Source organism: Bos indicus x Bos taurus, chromosome 28 (assembly GCF_003369695.1).
Source record: "Bos indicus x Bos taurus breed Angus x Brahman F1 hybrid chromosome 28, Bos_hybrid_MaternalHap_v2.0, whole genome shotgun sequence".
Lineage (NCBI taxonomy): Eukaryota > Metazoa > Chordata > Mammalia > Artiodactyla > Bovidae > Bos > Bos indicus x Bos taurus.
This window is the reverse complement of record NC_040103.1, coordinates 42,979,282-42,997,023: the sequence shown is the minus strand read 5'-3', so window position 1 is coordinate 42,997,023 and position 17,742 is coordinate 42,979,282. Positions and strand designations below refer to the sequence as shown.

Here is a 17,742-nt window from a genome sequence, read left to right as displayed (position 1 = left end):
CTGGCTAGGGGGAGAGTCGTGCCTGGCTGGCTGAGGGCTTGTGCTGCGACATCGCTTGTTCTCTGGGCCTCGGTGCCTTCAGGTGACGATCGAAATCCTGGATGCTAGCCAGAGAAGCACAGTCAGTGGCATGCAACCCGGCTGTATGTTAGAATCACGCCGCAGTTCTTAAAAATCCCCAGGCATTGGCGGGGGCGGAGGGCGGGGCGGCGGTTGCATTGTACAGCCTGGAAATCTTGGTTCCCCAACCAGGGATTGAACTCATGTCCCCTGCAGCGGAAGTGCAGCACACCAGGGAAGGCCCTCCCCAGGCATTCTTGAATGCTGGAGGTCAGGCTTAATTGGTGCGGGGCGGGCTGTGGGCATCAGCAGTTGCCAGGTGAACTTCGTGTGCCGCCAGGCCTCCAGACAGAGCCCAGAGAGGCCCCAGGTCACACGGCGGCCTTCGCGCTGGTCTGCACAGGGCTCCACAGGGGTGCGGGATCAAGCCCTGTGTTCACAAAGCCAGGTCCCCAGGATCTCACCCAGGCTAGACGCGTGCTGCAGGTCCTTGTCACGTGTCTAACTCCTCTGGAGCTTCCTTTTTACAGCAGGGAGTGGGTAGCAGCTGACATTAGCCTTGACCTCTGCTCAGGCCTAATGCATTGGGTCGGGGGTGCTGTAAAATCTCAAGGTATTTTTCTCTCAGATGGGTTTATGGGATCATCTCTCTCACCCTGGTACATTCTAGAGGAGATTACTGGGGGACTTGAGCTTGCTTTTAACTGAAATTTTTGAAGACTGAGGCAAACAGAAACTTACCACAAACTTACTTTTTCGAAAGGTTCCAGCTATCAGATTTCCATGGTGTGCCAAATGTCCCCCACCTTCATAGGATGCTGATTCTTTGAGGAAAGGGCAAAGGGGCTCTTGCACAAGATACCTAAATTTAAAGAATTTAGTTTTTTCTTGTGATGAACTTCATTTAAAATTAACCGTTTTAAAGTGAGTAATTAGTTCAGTGGCAATTGCAAGATGTCCCACAACCATCACCTCTCTCTAGTTCCAAAACATTTTCATAACCTCCCAAAAAAAATCCCATCCACGTGAAAAGGCTGCTCCCCACCTTCGCCAGCCCTGGCCGCCCCGAGTCTGCTTCCTCTCTGTGTGGAATTACCCATTCTGGATCTTTCTCATCCATGGAATCATGCAGTGTGTGTTCTTCCATGTCTGGCTTCTTTGACTTGGTGTAATGCTTTGGAGGTTTATCCATATTACAGCACGCATCAGAACTTTATTCCTTTAGGTTGAATTAATTTTTAAAGTGTTATCTGACCACGGCTTGTCAGCTTCGTATGAAAGGAGCAGCTATGCTAGTCTCAGGAAGGCTTTGGAAAGGACAGGAGAGTCATCCAGCGCGGGGGACACGTCCGCACCCCATCCCTGGTCTTTCTAGGTCAGCCCTGTCTCCTCTTCCTCTCCCTGTTTCTCTCTGTCTGTCTGCCTGCCTTTCTCTGACCCTCCTTTTCTCTCTCTCACCTGGATACATTCTAGAGGAAATTGTTGGGGAACTTGAGCTTGCTTTTAACTGAAATTTTCAGACAATTGGGGCAAACAGAAGATTCTTCAGGGTTAAATTGAGCTGCTGTGCTTCACTTAATTGTTCTGCCCATAATTTTGTCAACTTGTGGACCTGCTGTGTAGCAGGAAGCCAGAGGCCGGCTTCTACACAAGTCTTGGCCTTTCACTCGGGGGACCCTGTGCTAAAACTCTCACCCAGGCATGGGCACCACCCTTAAATCTACCTCTTGTGACCTATCCCTGTGCCACGGTCTTGCTTGGTCAGACCAGCTGCAGTCTCTTTGCTTCCAACTTCCCAAATATTCTGCTCACTGAGCTGCCTGGCTCTCAAGTACTGGTGGCTTCTTTTAGCTGACCCTCCATGGATAGCCACTGGCCATCTGAATCACAGTGGGAAGCAAGATGATGGCCTCTGCTCATACCAGGCCAGTGAGTCCACAGTGAAGAAGGCAGGCCTGAATCTAGCCATTCCTACAGGTCCCCACTTCCCCAGCCCACGGTCTGACCTTCAGGACCAAGGCCAGGGGGCAGCTTGGCATGGGCACCCTCCATCACACCCCTTCCCCAGGCCTTTCCAACTCTGTGGCTTTGCAGACTTGTCCTTCCTCTGGAGCATACCATTACCCTTCCCTGCAGTGATACAGGGTTTGGAGGAGACCACGAGAACCCAGGTGGGAAGGCAAGACTATGTCCCGGGAGTACAGGACATTCAGAGAGAGGGGAGCTGACGTGGTAGGAAGGGGAGTGGTGGGCGATTCAAGGGGAAAGGTAGCTTGATGCCACTTTGAGAAACTTGGGCTCTTTCTCCTGGGAGGTAGGCAGCTATCGAAAGTTGTAAATGTCGGACTGATTGGAATTGTTTACAGGGAGAGTGACAGGGCAGCTGGGCGTAGTTCAGCTCTCACCTGGGTTCTTGCAAAGGTCCCCTCACTGGTCTTCCTGAGTCGACCCATGGCCTGTCCACCTCTTCTCAATATTACAAACGGGACAAGGCTTTGAAACCAAATCAGATTAGACCTGTCATTCACTCAACACACCCCAGGGAATTTCCATGTCACACCTCCACCTGGCCCAGCGTTACTCATCACGTCCTCTCCTACGTGGCCCATTTGCCTGGCACCAGCAACACCAGCCTCCTTGCTGTTCCTCGAACATACCAGCTCTTTGCTGTGCTCTCACATCTCTCTGGAGCACCCTTCCCCCTCAGATATCCACATAACTCGCAAACTCACTTCTCAGATTTTTGCCCAAATGTCACCTTCTCCTGAGGCTTTCACTGCCTGCCTGCCTGTGTCACAGTGGGATAGGTGACACCGTGCCTGGGTCACAGGTCGTCTGCCCACCACAGTAACTCAGAGGCCTAGGCTAATGGAACAGCCTTTATCTCAAGTGCTGCTGGTGGCCAGGCCAGATGGCAAAGGGAGACACTGAGCTCTAGAAGGGCCTCATGGCAGCAATGAAATCCTCAGTCTGGAAGCCACACACGGCACCCTCCACTCATAACTCCTTGCTCCGGCTAACCACAAGGGGTCCAGGAAGCACAGTCCAGCTGCATGTGTGGAAGGGAGGGCTGGAAGTATTTGGCAAACCACACACCAATGGCTACACAAATTGAATCCTACCCTGACGTTCCTACCGTTCTTCTTCGCTTTACTCTTCTTCATAGCATCTGTTATTATCTCCTGTATTTCTGTACTTTAACAGTTTATGGGCATGTAGGTTATATAGCATAAAATTCATTCATTCTAAGTGTGCAATTAAATAGTTTTTGGTAAATTTATAGAGGTATGGAGAAGGCAATGGCACCCCACTCCAGTACTCTTGTCTGGAGAATCCCATGGACGGAGGAGCCTGGTAAGCGACTTCACTTTCACTTTTCACTTTTATGCATTGGAGAAGGACATGGCAACCCACTCCAGTGTTCTTGCCTGGAGAATCCCAGGGACGGGGGAGCCCGGTGGGCTGCTGTCTATGGGGTCGCACAGAGTCGGACACAACTGAAGTGACTTAGCAGCAGCATACAGCTATCACCATAATCCAGTTTTCAGACACTTCTATGGCACAGAAAAATTCCCTCCTGACTATTTGCAGTTAATCCCCCTCCCGCCCCCCAGCCTGGGAAACCATTGCTCTAATTTCCGTCTCTATAAACTTGCCTTTTCTGTACGTTTTATGAAAATGGAATGCTTTGTAGTCTTTTGCATTAGGCTTCTTTCCTTTAGCATCGGGGTTCTGAGGTCCATTCACGTTCTTGTATATATCAGTAGTCGTTCCTTTTTAGCTGAAAATGCTCCATTGTGTGGATGTGCATTTTTTTATCTGTTCACCAGTTGATTTATTATTTTAGGGCATATCCTGAAGGATGTTATATGTATATGAAAATAAAGTACATTCCACTGTCATTGTGAGGAGTGTCCTATATATATCAATTTGGTCAAATTGGTTAATAGTGTTGTCCAAGCCTTCTGCATCATTGCTGATATTCCGTCCAATTGTTCTGTCATTTACTGAGATGACAATAAATGACATTGTTGACATTACGACTATTGATAAAGGGAATTCTCAACTCTTATTATTCGACTGTCTGCTCTCATTTTTTTGCTTCCTGTATTTTGAGGCTGTTTTGTTAAGTCTGTGTATGTTATTAATTGTTATTGCTTCCTGATGTATGCAACTTTTATCATTATAAAACGCTCCTCTTTGTATTAATGTTTCATTTCTTAAAGTCTGTTTTATCTTATATTAATATTGCTGGCTCCGGCTGTCTCATGGTTCCTGTTGCATAGCATATCTTTTTCCATCCTTTTCCTTTCAGCCAGTTTGTATCCGTGAATCTACAGTGTATCTCTTACAGAGAGCATATAATTGGATCTTGCTATTTCATGAAGACAACCTTTGCCCTTTGAATGGGGGTGTTTAGACCACTCACATTTAATGTAATTACTGATATACTTGAGTTTACATTTTCCATTTTGTGATTTGTTTTCTATATATCTCCTCTATTTTGTTCCTCTGCTCCTCGTTTATAATCTTCTTGGTATTAGATATTTTCTAGTATACTACTTTAATTTTTATCGATTTTTTTTGCTGTATTTTTGTGCCATTTTCTTAGTGTTTGCTCTAAGGATTGCAGTATGCACTTTGTCTTAATCTACTTCAGATTAATATTTAATTCTAGTAAAATATAAAACTTTGCTCCAAGGTAGTTCCATCTCCTCCCTCCTCCTTTGCTTTATCTTTGTTATGTATTACATCTGTGTATTATAAACCCCAAAGACACTCTTGTAATTATTACCTTATACACACTGAAGTCTTTAAAAGATGCTAAGAGAAGAAATGAGAAAAATATATTTATAGAGTCTTTCATATTAATCCACACATTTATGATCTCCTGTGTGCTTCATCTCTTCCTTTGGATTCTGGTTACCACCTGCTGTTACTTCCTTTCAGGCTGAAGAACTTCCTTTAGTGTTTCTTATAAGGCAGGTCTGCCAGCAGGGAATTCTGTTAGTCATTGTTTATCTGGGAATGTCTTAATTTTGTAGGATATCTATTGGGATATAAACTTCTTGGTTAGCGGTTTTTATTTTTCAGCCCTTTGAGTACGGCCTTCTACTTCTAGCCTCATTGTTTCTGATGAGAAATCAATTGTGAATCATGTTGATGTCCCCTCCCTGGCATGAGCCATTTTTCTCTTGCTGCTTTCAAGGTTTTTTCTTTAGCTTTCAGCAGGTGAATTCTAAAGTATTGGGCTATATATCTCTTTGTATTTAAAACCTTCTTGGGGTTTTTAAAGTTGGTTACATGTAAAAACTGATATTTTTCCATCACATTTGGCAAGTTTTCAGCCACTATTCTTTTTAAATGATTTTTCTATTTCTCTCTTTTGTCTCCCTCTAGAACTTGTATTACACAGACACTGGCATGTTTGCTGGTACTTGACAGATTTCTAAATGTCTGTTCTTTTTCCTGTTCTGTGTTTCTCTGTATTCTTCAGATACGGTAATCTCTGTAGCTCTCTCCTAATGTTCTTGTATTCTTCCTTCTGCCATCTCAAATCTGTTGAGCCCGTTTAGTGAATTTTTCATTTCGGTTATTGGACTTTCAACTCAAGAATTTTCTTTTTTTTTTTTTATATTTTCCGTCTCATTGAGATTCTCAATATGCTGATTCATTGTTATCGTGCATCCTTTTAATTCTTTAAACATGTTTCCTTTAGTTCTTTAAATGTATTTGCATAGATTTTTTTTGAAGTATTTGTATTCTAAATACAAAAATCTGGGACTATTTGGAGAGTTTCTGTTGGCATCTTTCCTAAGTATGGGTCACACTTCCCTTTTCCTTTGTACATCTCATAACTTATTAATTAAAAACTGAGCATTTGGTAACATATTGTAGGAACTCAGAATTATAATTTATTCACCTAAACATTGCTGTTGTTGAATTGTTTGGTAACTTGCCTGGGATAAGTCTGTTAAATCTGTCTCCCCCCACAATATGTACTCACTAATATCTCTGGTTTTATTTGTTTTTTATTCTCCCTTTTATTTTTAAACTTGGCTTCCTAGAATGGTCACCCTGTTTCTGTGTAATTCAGTAGTCAGCCAATGATTAGACAGATACTGTATCCAAACACTAAGCCAGTGGAGCTTCCATCTTCTGCTAATAGATATGCAGGAGGTAGGGAAATGCTATCAAAGTTCAGATTGTTTTCAAGTTTTCCACGTTTGCCCTGGCTTTCACTTTCTGCTGGACTCTTCACATGACCTCTGCACATGCCCACGGTCTTAGGGTTGGCAGGAGTATATGGGTGCCCTAAGCCCTCTCTGGTCGCCGCTGTGCACACACGCAGCCTAATGGCCGCAGCAGTGACTGCAAACCCAGGCACAGTCTTAGTTCTCCCCGCTCACTTGTTGCCACGATTGTCTCTTCCACTGACAGTGCCTCTGGGTGTGGGCATCACCCACGGCTCCAAATTGAATGAGCTGCTTCAGCTTCATCAGCAGAGTTGCTGGTCCCCATGATGTGTCCCACCCTGGCAGAAACTCTGTTGAGGACTGAGCTGGGGAAAGTGGGATAGAAGCACCCCTTGGTAAGAACTCCACAGACTCTCACTGTTCTTACCTGAAGTAGAGCAGACTTCCGAGCATCAGTGATTTTCAGATTGCCGCATTCCTTTGGTCAGTTTCAGATATGGAAATGGTTCTTTTGTCAGTTTTGTCCAGACTTACGTTGCATTTTGGAGAAGGCAATGGCACCCCACTCCAGTACTCTTGCCTGGAAAATCCCGTGGATGGAGGAGCCTGGTAGGCTGCAGTCCATGGGGTCGCTGAGGGTCGGACACACCTGAGCGACTTCACTTTCACTTTTCACTTTCATGCATTGGAGAAGGCAATGGCAACCCACTCCAGTGTTCTTGCCTGGAGAATCCCAGGGACGGGGGAGCCTGGTGGGCTGCCACCTATGGGGTCGCACAGAGTCAGACATGACTGAAGCGACTTAGCAGCAGTAGCACGTTGCATTTGGAGAAGAGGTTTTGCTGACCTCATCATTCAGACATAGTTGGAAGCCCTGCCTCTGCTTACTTATTTCACCTCTGATCTGTCTCCCCTCTCCCATCCAGATACAGGCTCTATTCTACAGGCTTTATTGCCACTACCCGTCTGGTTACTATTCAAGCACACTTAGAGTAGGGAGGGAAAGTAAGGTTAGTGTTAGAGCTGTTTTCACAGTGCCTAGAATGATGTCTGACACACAGGATATGCTTAATAACTGCTGAATGAATGAACAGATAGCAGGGAGAGAAGATGAATGGAGGTCAGGTGGCCTGCTTGAGGATGCAAGTCAGTAACAATGTGAAAGGGACAGTGGGCTCCAGAGACGACGGAGAAAACAGATGGACAAGAAAAGTGCCGGGCAGGGACGGCGTTGTGGGTGTCTGTGCAGCTGGGTTTGGTGTTGCAAAATACTTCTGCACAATTCCAGCCCTTTGTCGCAGAACTAAACACATACGAGGCCCAGGAGTCAGAGAAGCTAAGAGGTTCCGTAGGAAGCTGGGATGATGGCAGGTCCAGCTGCCCCTTCCTCCCAATGAGCTGAGTCAGCTTCTCAGCAACAATGCCCATGGGCTACAGAATGGCTCATGCTTCCTTTGCAGTCTCTCAGATCCCCCAGGAATCTCCTTGAAGCCCAGCCTGTGGGAAACATACAAGAAAGGGAGCCCTGGAACATGTCCCTCGGTCTTGCCGGGTTGCATTAGAAAGCCATCATGGGTTCTTATTCCCTGGTTTTGCGTATGGGAAGCCAATGAAAGGTGGGAAGCCATGCTAAGGTTCCAGCAGGATGACTCTGGGAAGGGAAGCTGATGAGCAGGGGAGAAGAGGCTGAGGCAGGGAGACGTTTCAACAGTTCTGGGAAGGACTGATGAGATGCTGGGCCAGCAGAGTGATGGTGGTGACAGAACAGCCTAAGAACGTGAACTGCACAGAGCTGGGTATCTGGCTCCTGTGGAAGCTGGAGGGCGGAGGGGAGGAAGGAGAAAAGTCAAGGCCTAACCTTCTGGCTTGGGCCTCTGGGAGGGAGGCGGTGCCGTTGTTGGGAGGGGGACAGAGAAAGGACAGGTATGGGGAGGGCTGCTTGGTGCCACGCCTAACTGGCCCTTCTAGCATTCTCTGTCTCTCTGTCCCATCTCATCATGCATGCATCCATCCATCATGTGTGCCCTGTGGGCTGCTCTGGACAATACCTCTGAGTGAAGAGAGACACCTTCCCCCCAGCTTCACACAAGCAATGACCCACGGTACCTGCCCTGCACCCAATGCCACGCACACTACACTGGCGCCTCTCTATCCACAGGCAGTTTGACAGCATTCAGCCAAAGGTCTGGTTGGCTTCTGAAGTGGTCAGCTTCCTGGAGACTGATCTGGTAGGGTGGTGGCACTGTGTACACAGAGGGCAGCTTCTCTGACTGTCCCCCCACCCACTCTGGCCCTTCATGCCGGAGGAACTCTCAGAATTAAGCTAAAGCTCCAGTCAACCTGATGCTGTGTCCACATCTGTCTTCCCCAAAAGCAGAGCCCAAGGACTTGGGTGCAGGTGGTTTATTTGGAAGATGATGCCAGGAAGCAGGAATGAGGGGATGGGGGTGAGACATGGAATGAGGGAGGGCCTATCTGAAGGACATTATCAAGGTCGTGCCATCAGCAACAGACCAACTTTTGCAGGAACCCTAAGCAGTGTGTGGAATGCCTCTCACTCCCAGTGAGGAGGAAGGGCAGTTGTGATTAGTGTGCTCAAGCTCCATAACAAAGGGTAGCAGGCTGGGCGGCTAAAACCACAGCAACTGATTTTCTCATAATTCTGGAGGATTAAAGTCTACGATCAAGGCTTCTGAGGTTTCTTCTGAGGCCTCTCTCCTTGGCTTGTTAGATGGCCATCTCCTCCCTGTGTTTTCACATGGTCTTTTCTCTGTGCAAATTTGTGTCCTGATCTCTTCTTCTGATAGTTGGAATAGGACCCCTGTTAATGACTCATTTATAACTTAATCACCCCTTTAAAGACCTCATGTCCAAGTACAGTCACATTCTGAGGTCCTGGGGGTCAGGACTTCAGCATATAAATGTCGGGTGGGGGAACACAATTCCGCCCATGACATCAGAGGAGAACCCTCTTGCTTTCCTGGACTCTGAGCTGAGGAATACTGAGGCATCTGTGCCCCAGGAACAAGGAGGCTGGGGCGAGGCTGGGCAGAGCCCTCAGCCGGGATCTAGAGAGAAGCTCTGCCAGACACCCTGCCTCTTGGAGCCAAGTGGAAGCTGACACTTACCCACCCCCAGCAACTGAACCAAATAGAGACTGAGTCAGACTGCTTCCTTAGGGAAGCAGTTTCTTACGCTGATTTCTGTTCCTGCACATTTGGGAGAAATGACTCGACCCTGAGAGTGGTTGCGAAATGGCAAACCGCACGGGGGCTCAGAGCTCTTTTGCACTCCCCTGGGTCTTGTTTACCACTGCCCCAGCTCTGTGGGGGTGGAGCAGCTCTCCCTGCTGGCCAGATAAGGAAGCCGAGATTCAGGAAATCCGGTGACTCCCGAGGGCACACCGCTCCTGTGCAGGAGAGGCAGGGCTCGGCCCGGATCCGAGCTGACCCCGCCACTACTCACGTGTAGCTGTGCCTCTGCCGTCAGGCACACAGCCATCAAGTCCCCTGCCCACATCTGCAATGCGCATCCATCCGGCTTTCCAAAGTATGACTGGCTTAGTGATACACATGGACTTCTCTCAGCATGTTTAGTGGTTGGCATGTGAGACTGCCAGCCAGTTACCACAGCAGCATCCTGTGGCCTGAGTAGAAGGTGAGGATTAGTATGGAGACAAAGATGCTCATAGCATTGACTTTCTCTGATGCCTGCCCTAAATGCCATCTAAGAGTCAGTGCAGCCTGAAGACCAGCTCAGCCCAGTGTTCAGCTGATTAACTGTTTTCATTCTTTTTTATGACTCAGTAATATTCCAGTGTGTGTCTCTGTGTGTGTGTGTGTGCCACATCTTGTTTATCCACTCATGTGTCATCCATTCAAATGTCATGTGTTGGTGGACATTCAGGTTGCTTCATGACTGGCTGTGGTAAATAGCACATTAAAATGAATACAACATTGTAAATAACTATACTTAAATAGCATTCTGTTCCCCTTCTCTGCCATCCAACAAAAGAAACCATTTTCTCGCCTCTACCCAGACATCTTCTTATGCCCTCCTCTTCTTAGCCCTCTGTCATGATCCAGTCCTTGTTAACTTTCCAGTGAATGGGGAAAGTCAACCCTCCCACCCTGACACTGGCATCATTTTGCCAACATAAGTATAGTCTTTAAAGAAAGCCAGAAAGCTAGACCTAGGTGTAAAATCTCAGTTGCACCAATTACTTGCTCCATGATCTTATTCCAATGATATAATCTCTCCACTTGGGTTCCTCACTATAAAGGGGAGGTGATGATGGGCCATTAATCTAATGTGAGGGTCTAAAGCTGCTGTTCTCTGAAGTCTTTCATGTGGATCCCAGGCCTCTGGGAGGTGAATCAGGATTACCTAGGGATGGGGAGGTGGGAGATGTAGAAGTTGTTTGAAAAAGAATAGTCAATATGCAGCAGCTATTAAAATGTAAAGACCCAGGTTTCTGGTTTCACCTTTGATATGTAAAAAGCGTAGACATAATCACTCCCACCCTTACAGCAAGGAAGGAACTGAATGAACTTAAAATCAGGGACTTCTTCCACCCATCAGAGAATCGAACTCACGGACCAAACCACGACCCCAAATCTAGAGTCATAGGGGAGTTCAGAAAATAACAGCCAAGATATGGCAGCAGTTAGATAATTTAAAGTAACTATGATTAGTATGTTAAGGATGCTAATAGAAAAGGTAGTCAACATGTAAGAACAGATGACTAATATAAGCAGAGAGATGGAAATTCTAAGAAAGAATAAAAAAGAAATTCTGTAAATAAAAATCACTGCAACAGAAATGAAGAATGCTTTTGATCGGCTCACCAGTAGAGTGCACACAGCCAAGGAAATAACTAGTGGATTTGAAAATTTGTCAGTAGAAAATTCAAACTGAATGCAAAGGAAAAAAAGAATAAAAAGGCAGACAGAATATCCAAGATTGGTGAAATAATTTCAAAATGAGACAATTTCAAGATGAGGGCCATCTGATATTATGCACCCTGGCAGGCGGGGTTGAGACACCAGCTTAACCCCTGGTAGCCGGCGATGTGGTACACATAACACACCGCCTCTGAGCCTCACTTTCCTCTTAAGACAGGATTGGCAACTGCCTCTGGTTGGTGTTGTGTGTGAACAGTGGTGATGGGGCCCGGTACTAGGTGGGTGGTCAGAAAAGAGTAACTGATGGAATAATAATGATGGTAACAACTATAGTAAGGGAAGTGTTGCTCCTTGCCATGGCAGGGCCTCTTCTGAGGCTGTATGCATACAGGGCTGAGAAGGCAGGCCCATCCTCAGCAGAGGCGCCTGCTCAGACACCTTTGGACTCTTGACACCTGATTCATATGCCCACCGCAAAGAAGAGAACAGGCCCCATGTTAGCTCCCATGGTGCCATCTCTGGCCATTGTCCACCTTTCTCTGAGCTCCAGAGTTCTGTGTCCAAGCCTTAGAGCTGATTCTTCTGAAAACTCACAGTGCACTACAAGAACATCAAGTCTGGACAGTGCCTTTCTCAAAAGACAAAGGTGGCCCTTCTTCCAGGCTGAGCCAGCTGCAAGATCAGACTTGTTAAGCAGAGCATACACTATGGCTTATTAAGCAGCTCACCCCTCCCCATGCTTCTTTAGCCAGGTATACAGTTGATGGCGCCTAAAATGCCCATCTCCACCTATTGGCCCTCGTGGTCTGTGCCCAAAGTTATCAGGTTGGGATCTTCCTAAATCCCTTGGATATCAGTGGAGACTGAAATTCAAATTTGAAATTTAGAAAGAGGAGCAAGATGCCATGGGCACAGGCTGGAGCTACCCTTCACTGCCTTACCCAGGGACAGAACAGGACACTGCATGGTCCCTTGTTCCTTGCCCTCTCTCAGACTCAGTCCTGAGCCTGGGCCCAGCATGGGATGCAACAGGCCCTGCATTTACTGTTTGTTCTTGCCTAATTTCCCTGGCTAAAACCTCTAGTAATAATGTAGTAAGAGAAGATACTTTTTAAAATCTGTTACCTACTTTGTGGCCTAACATTTGTCCCCCCAGGGATGCGTTCCCAGTACCCTTGAGATGAATGTGTTTAGGAGCTGCTGTGGGTGGAGTGATCTATAGTTGTATATTAAATCTAGTGGTTTATACTGCTGTTCAAGTTCTCTGTTTCTTTGTTGATATTCTGTCCATTCTTGAAAGTAGAACATTGAAGTTTCCAATTACCATTGTTGCAGTGTCCATTTCTCCCTGAGTCTATCTATTTTTTGGACTTTGATGCTCTATTGTTAGGCAAATATATGTTTATAATTGTTACATCTTGATGTATTTGACCCTTTTATTAATATATATTGTCCTTTTCTCTCTCTCATAATACTTTTTGGTCTTAAAGTCTGTTTTGCCCGATTTAAATATAGCCATACCGCTCTCTTTTGGTTACTGTTCTCATGGAATATCTTTTTAAATCCTTTCACTTTCAACCTGTTTGTGTCTTCAAAACTAAAGTAACACTCTTTAGAGAAAAAATTGTTGGATTTTCTTCCTTTTACTTGGAGAGTTTAATTCATTTACATTTAATGTAATTACTGATAAGAAAGGACTTACTCCTACTATTTTGCTATTTTTTTCCTATGTGTCATATCTTTTATGTTCCTCTCCTCCTCAATTACTGACTTCTCTTGTATTAAATGTATAATGCCTGTCATATTCTTTTAATCATCTTGTTCTTTCATTTACTGTATATTTTAGGGGTTATTTTCTTAGTTGTTGCCTTGGGGATTACATCTTAATGTATGTTAATCTAGTTTGGATTAATACAGTATACAGAAGCTTTTATTTTTTTACTGAAGTACAGTTGATGTACAATATTATGTAAGCTGCTGTTGTTCACTTGTATGCCGTGTCTGACTCTTTGTGACCTCGTGGACTGCAGTGTGCCAGGCTCCTCTGTCCTCCAGCATCTCCCACAGTTTGCTCAAATTCCTGTCCATTGAGTTGGTGATGCTCATATAACTTATTATATAAGTGAAAGGTATGCAATATAATCATTCACAATTTTGAAAGGTTGTTCTCTCTTTACAGTTATAAAATATTGGCTGTATTCCCCATGTTGTACAATATATTCTTGAGCCTGTCTCACATCAGAGTTTGCATCTCCCATACCCCCACTCCTATTTTGCCCCTCCCCACCCCCTACAGGTAACCACTAGTTTATCCTCTGTATTTGTGAGTCTGCTTCTTTTTATTATACTTGCTAGTTTGTTGTATTTTTTAGAGTCCACATATAAGTGATATCATGCAGTATTTGTCTTTGTCTGACATATTTCACATTGCACAATGCCCTCCAGGTCCGTCCATGCTGTTGCAGATGGCAAAATTTTATTCTTTTTTACGGCTGAGTAGTATTCCTTTGTATATATACACCACACCTTTACATTCATCTGTTGAGCAGAAACTTTTATCTTCTTCATCATCATTCACTACAGCTTTACACATTGTGTGCTCATCAATCAACACAGGTTTATCATTTTTATGATGCTATTTTTTAAACAGATGAGAGAAAAAGAGAAGTTGCAAAGAAAAATGCATTGATACTATCTTAAGTATTTACCTATGCCATTACTTTTACTGGTTCTTTATCTCTTCATGTGGATTTGAATCACTGTCTAATATTCTTTCATTTCAGCCTGAAGGACTCCTTTTAACACTTCTTATAGGGCAGGTCTGCTAGCAATTAACTGTCTCAATTTTTGTTTGTCTGAGAATCTGTTAAGTGCTCTTCCACTTGGAAGAATAACTGCCGCCTGTTGGATTTGGGGCTGGCAGTTTTTCACGGAGCCCTCTGACTCCCTTGTTGTGCTGCAGGAAAATCGAGGCAGCATGTGTGCACCAGCGCCTCACCAGGTCAGAGGTGTACACCCAGACGGGAGCCGGGTTTGAAACAGACGGGAGTGAAGCCAGGGCTGGGAGGGAAGACATGCGGGCCAGAGTGGGAGGGCCTCATCCAGCGGCACCTTTGTGGTGAGCTGCGAGTGCTGTCAGTCATGGAAGCCTGACACCAGGCTGTAGGAAACTAGAGTCGTGGTCGGAAGGATGGCCTGTGGTTTCCAATCTGAGGCATCCAGTGATTAGCTTGGTGGCATAACTGGGGAAATAGGGAAGAAAACGCCATCCGTGAGAGAACAGACAACTGGGAGATCATGTCATCTGTGCTGAGTTAGGAAAACTAGGAAGTGAGAGAGGAGAGGCATGTGAAAACAGGGGCTGAGAGGCTTGGTATGGACACTGGTTAGAATTCTGTGCGTTGCAAGTCACAGAAAGACAACCTAAGCCAGCTAAAGCCAGAAAAGGGAATTTATTCAAAATGTATCAGAGATTTACAAAGTCCTTTGCAAGCTGGAGAACCAGGCTTGGAAAAGAGACCAAAATGATGGTGGCTCCAGGGAGCATAAAAATGAGGCATACCAGATCGTCTTCTTGAAGGGATGGCGTTGGGGGGACATCTTTGCAGGATGCCTCCACCATGTTAGAAGGCACCAGACTCACAGCAGGACATGGTCACTGCTCCCTGTGCTGGGAAGTCCCTTTACCCATCTCTCAGTCTTTTCATAACATGCTCAAGATTAGACCAGACCCAGGCAGGACCATCTGATGGGCTGAGCCTACATCACATGGCCATAGCCAGCTGCCTACAGGGCCAGAGCAGACCAAAGAGGGAGGTGGGGTTGGGGGGGCGGTGGGGCAGGCGAGAGGGAGTCACTCCAAAACGGGAAGATCTGAGTGTGTTTGTCAGCTTAGAGAAGAGAACCAATGAGGGAGGAGGGATTAAAGATGCAAAGGGAGGGGAAATGTTTGGAGCAGATGAAGGTTGTGTGCCCAGGGGGAGGGGCTGGTCAAGTGCAGGAGGAATCTGGACTTTGCATGAGTTGGGAGACAAGGCGCCTGGGAAATTTCCACTCTTTCCATCTGTTCCAGTCCCTACCATTCCACAGCAAGCAGGTGTTCTCACGAGGGAGAAGACTTGTTTCTCAATAATGCAAAACTGACTCGAGTGGTGATTCATCATTTTCTTTGGGGGAGGCGACACCATTTCAGACCTACTTCCTTGTTGGACCTGGGTGAGGACAGAGGCTGCCGTTGGAACCTGGGCTGGCTGGTGCTGGCGGGAAGCCCACCTCTAGGTCCCCCACCCTCTGCTGGAGGGGAAGGGTGACAGCTCCTTGGAGCCTCAGTACGTGTTCCCAGGGCCCAGAAACCCACTAACGAAGTATCATTTCCCTCTTTCCTCTCAGCCTCTGACTACCAGAAGCAGGAACTCAGCAGGCGGACCCTGCCTGGCCCAAAGTGTCAGGCCCAGTGGGCTGCGGTCCCTCCTGCCACTTCCGACAGCGCCCCTGGGGGACTCCACCTGCTCTCGGCAGGGCCTGTCCCACTGCTGGCCCTGCACAGCCTCTAGTGGAAGCTTTTTCCCTTCTCAGGAGACCACAACGAGACATCGCAGCTGAATAAAACTTTATCTGAAAGCCGCCTAGCTAAATGGAGCAGAGAGTCTTAGGTGAGTAGAATCAGTTTTAACCCAGTTTTTACAGAGGCCTAAAAACGAGGCCTGCCAGGTTCTAGGACCCCATCAGGTACACACAGCTGAGCTACTCAGCAGCCTCTTCAAGAAAAGACTTGCTCTCCCAGCTGCAGGGAGTGGGGTCAGCTGACACCACCAGCTGTTGGCTCTTTTAAGGTCAACCTCAGTTTTTGAGCCAACTTTATGTTCTTCTTGGGTGGCTCCCAGCCAACGGCTGCACACGGCAGTGGTAGCCGAGGTCATACTCCTTTTTGTGAAGGCCCCCAGCCAGTGGCCGTAGCACATGGGCGGAACCACCTCCACCCAGAGCTAGACCCCTCTTCTGGGCCGTCTGCCTCAGAGCCCCAGGTGGGCGGCAGAAACTGTCAGGTATGCACATGGCTCAGACCCACCTCTTTCCCACTCCTGCTTCCTCCCCTTTGCTGAACAAGTGTTCATCCCTCATAAAACTCTCGTCTCTGCATCTGCCACTGGAGAACCCAACCAGTGTACCATTCCCCATCCTCTCGGCACTAAGCCCCCCTGCACATCAGCTGTCTGGCCTCTAGCTGCTACAAAGAGAAAGGTGATGGGTGACCAGTGGTACAGCGGAGGTTCAAAGCAAAGGTTATGTTCTCTGAACCAGCTCATTTAATTACCCTCTAAGCCACCTCTCCCCCTAATCCAGGGCTGCAGGACTCAAGGAAACATGCCCGAGGCTACAGGTCACAAGTAAGGGACTTTCCAAGCAAAGCTTCTGTATTCTGGTCTGAATGCTCTTACTGGCCCAGTGTATCTGGTGATTTTCCAACCCTGGATTCTGCCTCTTTGTCCTTCTGACTTTCTGCCTAGGATCCCAGGATACCAAAGACTCAGAAAAGTAAGAGTACAGGGCTCTAGACCCATTCTGATGGGCCTGGGCTGTGTTTGAGAGAGTGTACCATAGACTGTAGTGAGTGGACAAGACTGAAGTTAAAAGCCAAGCTACACATCTGGAGGAGGCATTGGGCCAAAGGACAGAGATGGACTTCAGGCCAAAGGCAACAGGACTAAGGCCAGGAACAGTGGGCCAAGAGAGAAGCCCTGCTCTCTTCCCTTGGGGACACAGCAACTTGGAGAACCCAAGTGCCCAAAGGTGAAGCTAAGGCCAGCAAGTTAAGGCCACCAGTGTAGGAGAAGGTTCACCTCAGATGAATCCCTCACAATTTTGTGATTAAAAAATCTAGGAAAAAAAATCTATAAAGAATATCACAAAGACAGCATACTACAAGTTTTATTTATAGTTTACATTTAAATTCTAGATTATAATTTTTAAATTATGGGTAATTGTTGTTCAGTTGCTCAGTCGTGTCTGACCCCTTGCAACGCTATGGACTGCAACACGCCAGGCTTTCCTGTCCATCACCAACTCCTAGAGCTTGCTCAAACTCATGTCCATCGAGTCGGTGGTACCATGGTCCAACCATCTCATCCTCTGTCATCCCCTTCTCTTCCTGCCTTCAATCTTTCCCAACATCAGGGTCTTTTCTAATGAGTCAGCTCTTCCCTTCAGGTGGCCAAAGTATTGTAGCTTCAGCTTCAGCATCAGTCCTTCCAATGAATATTCAGAGTTGATTTCCTTTAGGATTGACTCAAGAGTCTTCTCCAGCACCACAGTTCAAAAGCATCAATTCTTCAGTGCTCAGCCTTTTTTATGGTCCAACTCTTAACCTCCACACATGACCACTGGAAAAACCATAGCTTTGACTAGATGGACCTTTGTCGGCAAAGTAATGTCTCTGCTTATTAATTAGCTGTCTGGGTTTGTCATAGCTTTTCTTCCAAGGAGCAAGCGTCTTTTAATTTCACGGCTGCAGTCACCATCTGCAGTGATTTTGGAGCCCAAGAAAGTAGAACCTGTCACTGTTTCCATTGTTTCCCCATCTA

The 17,742-nt window shown here is 46.5% G+C and overlaps 1 protein-coding gene across 3 annotated transcripts in view; it reads left to right on the top strand.

The window, feature by feature from the left end:
- Positions 1-17,742, top strand: part of ARHGAP22 (Rho GTPase activating protein 22) — a 179,622-nt gene that overhangs the window by 11,749 nt on the left and 150,131 nt on the right. The gene's annotated exons all lie outside the window — the stretch shown is intronic.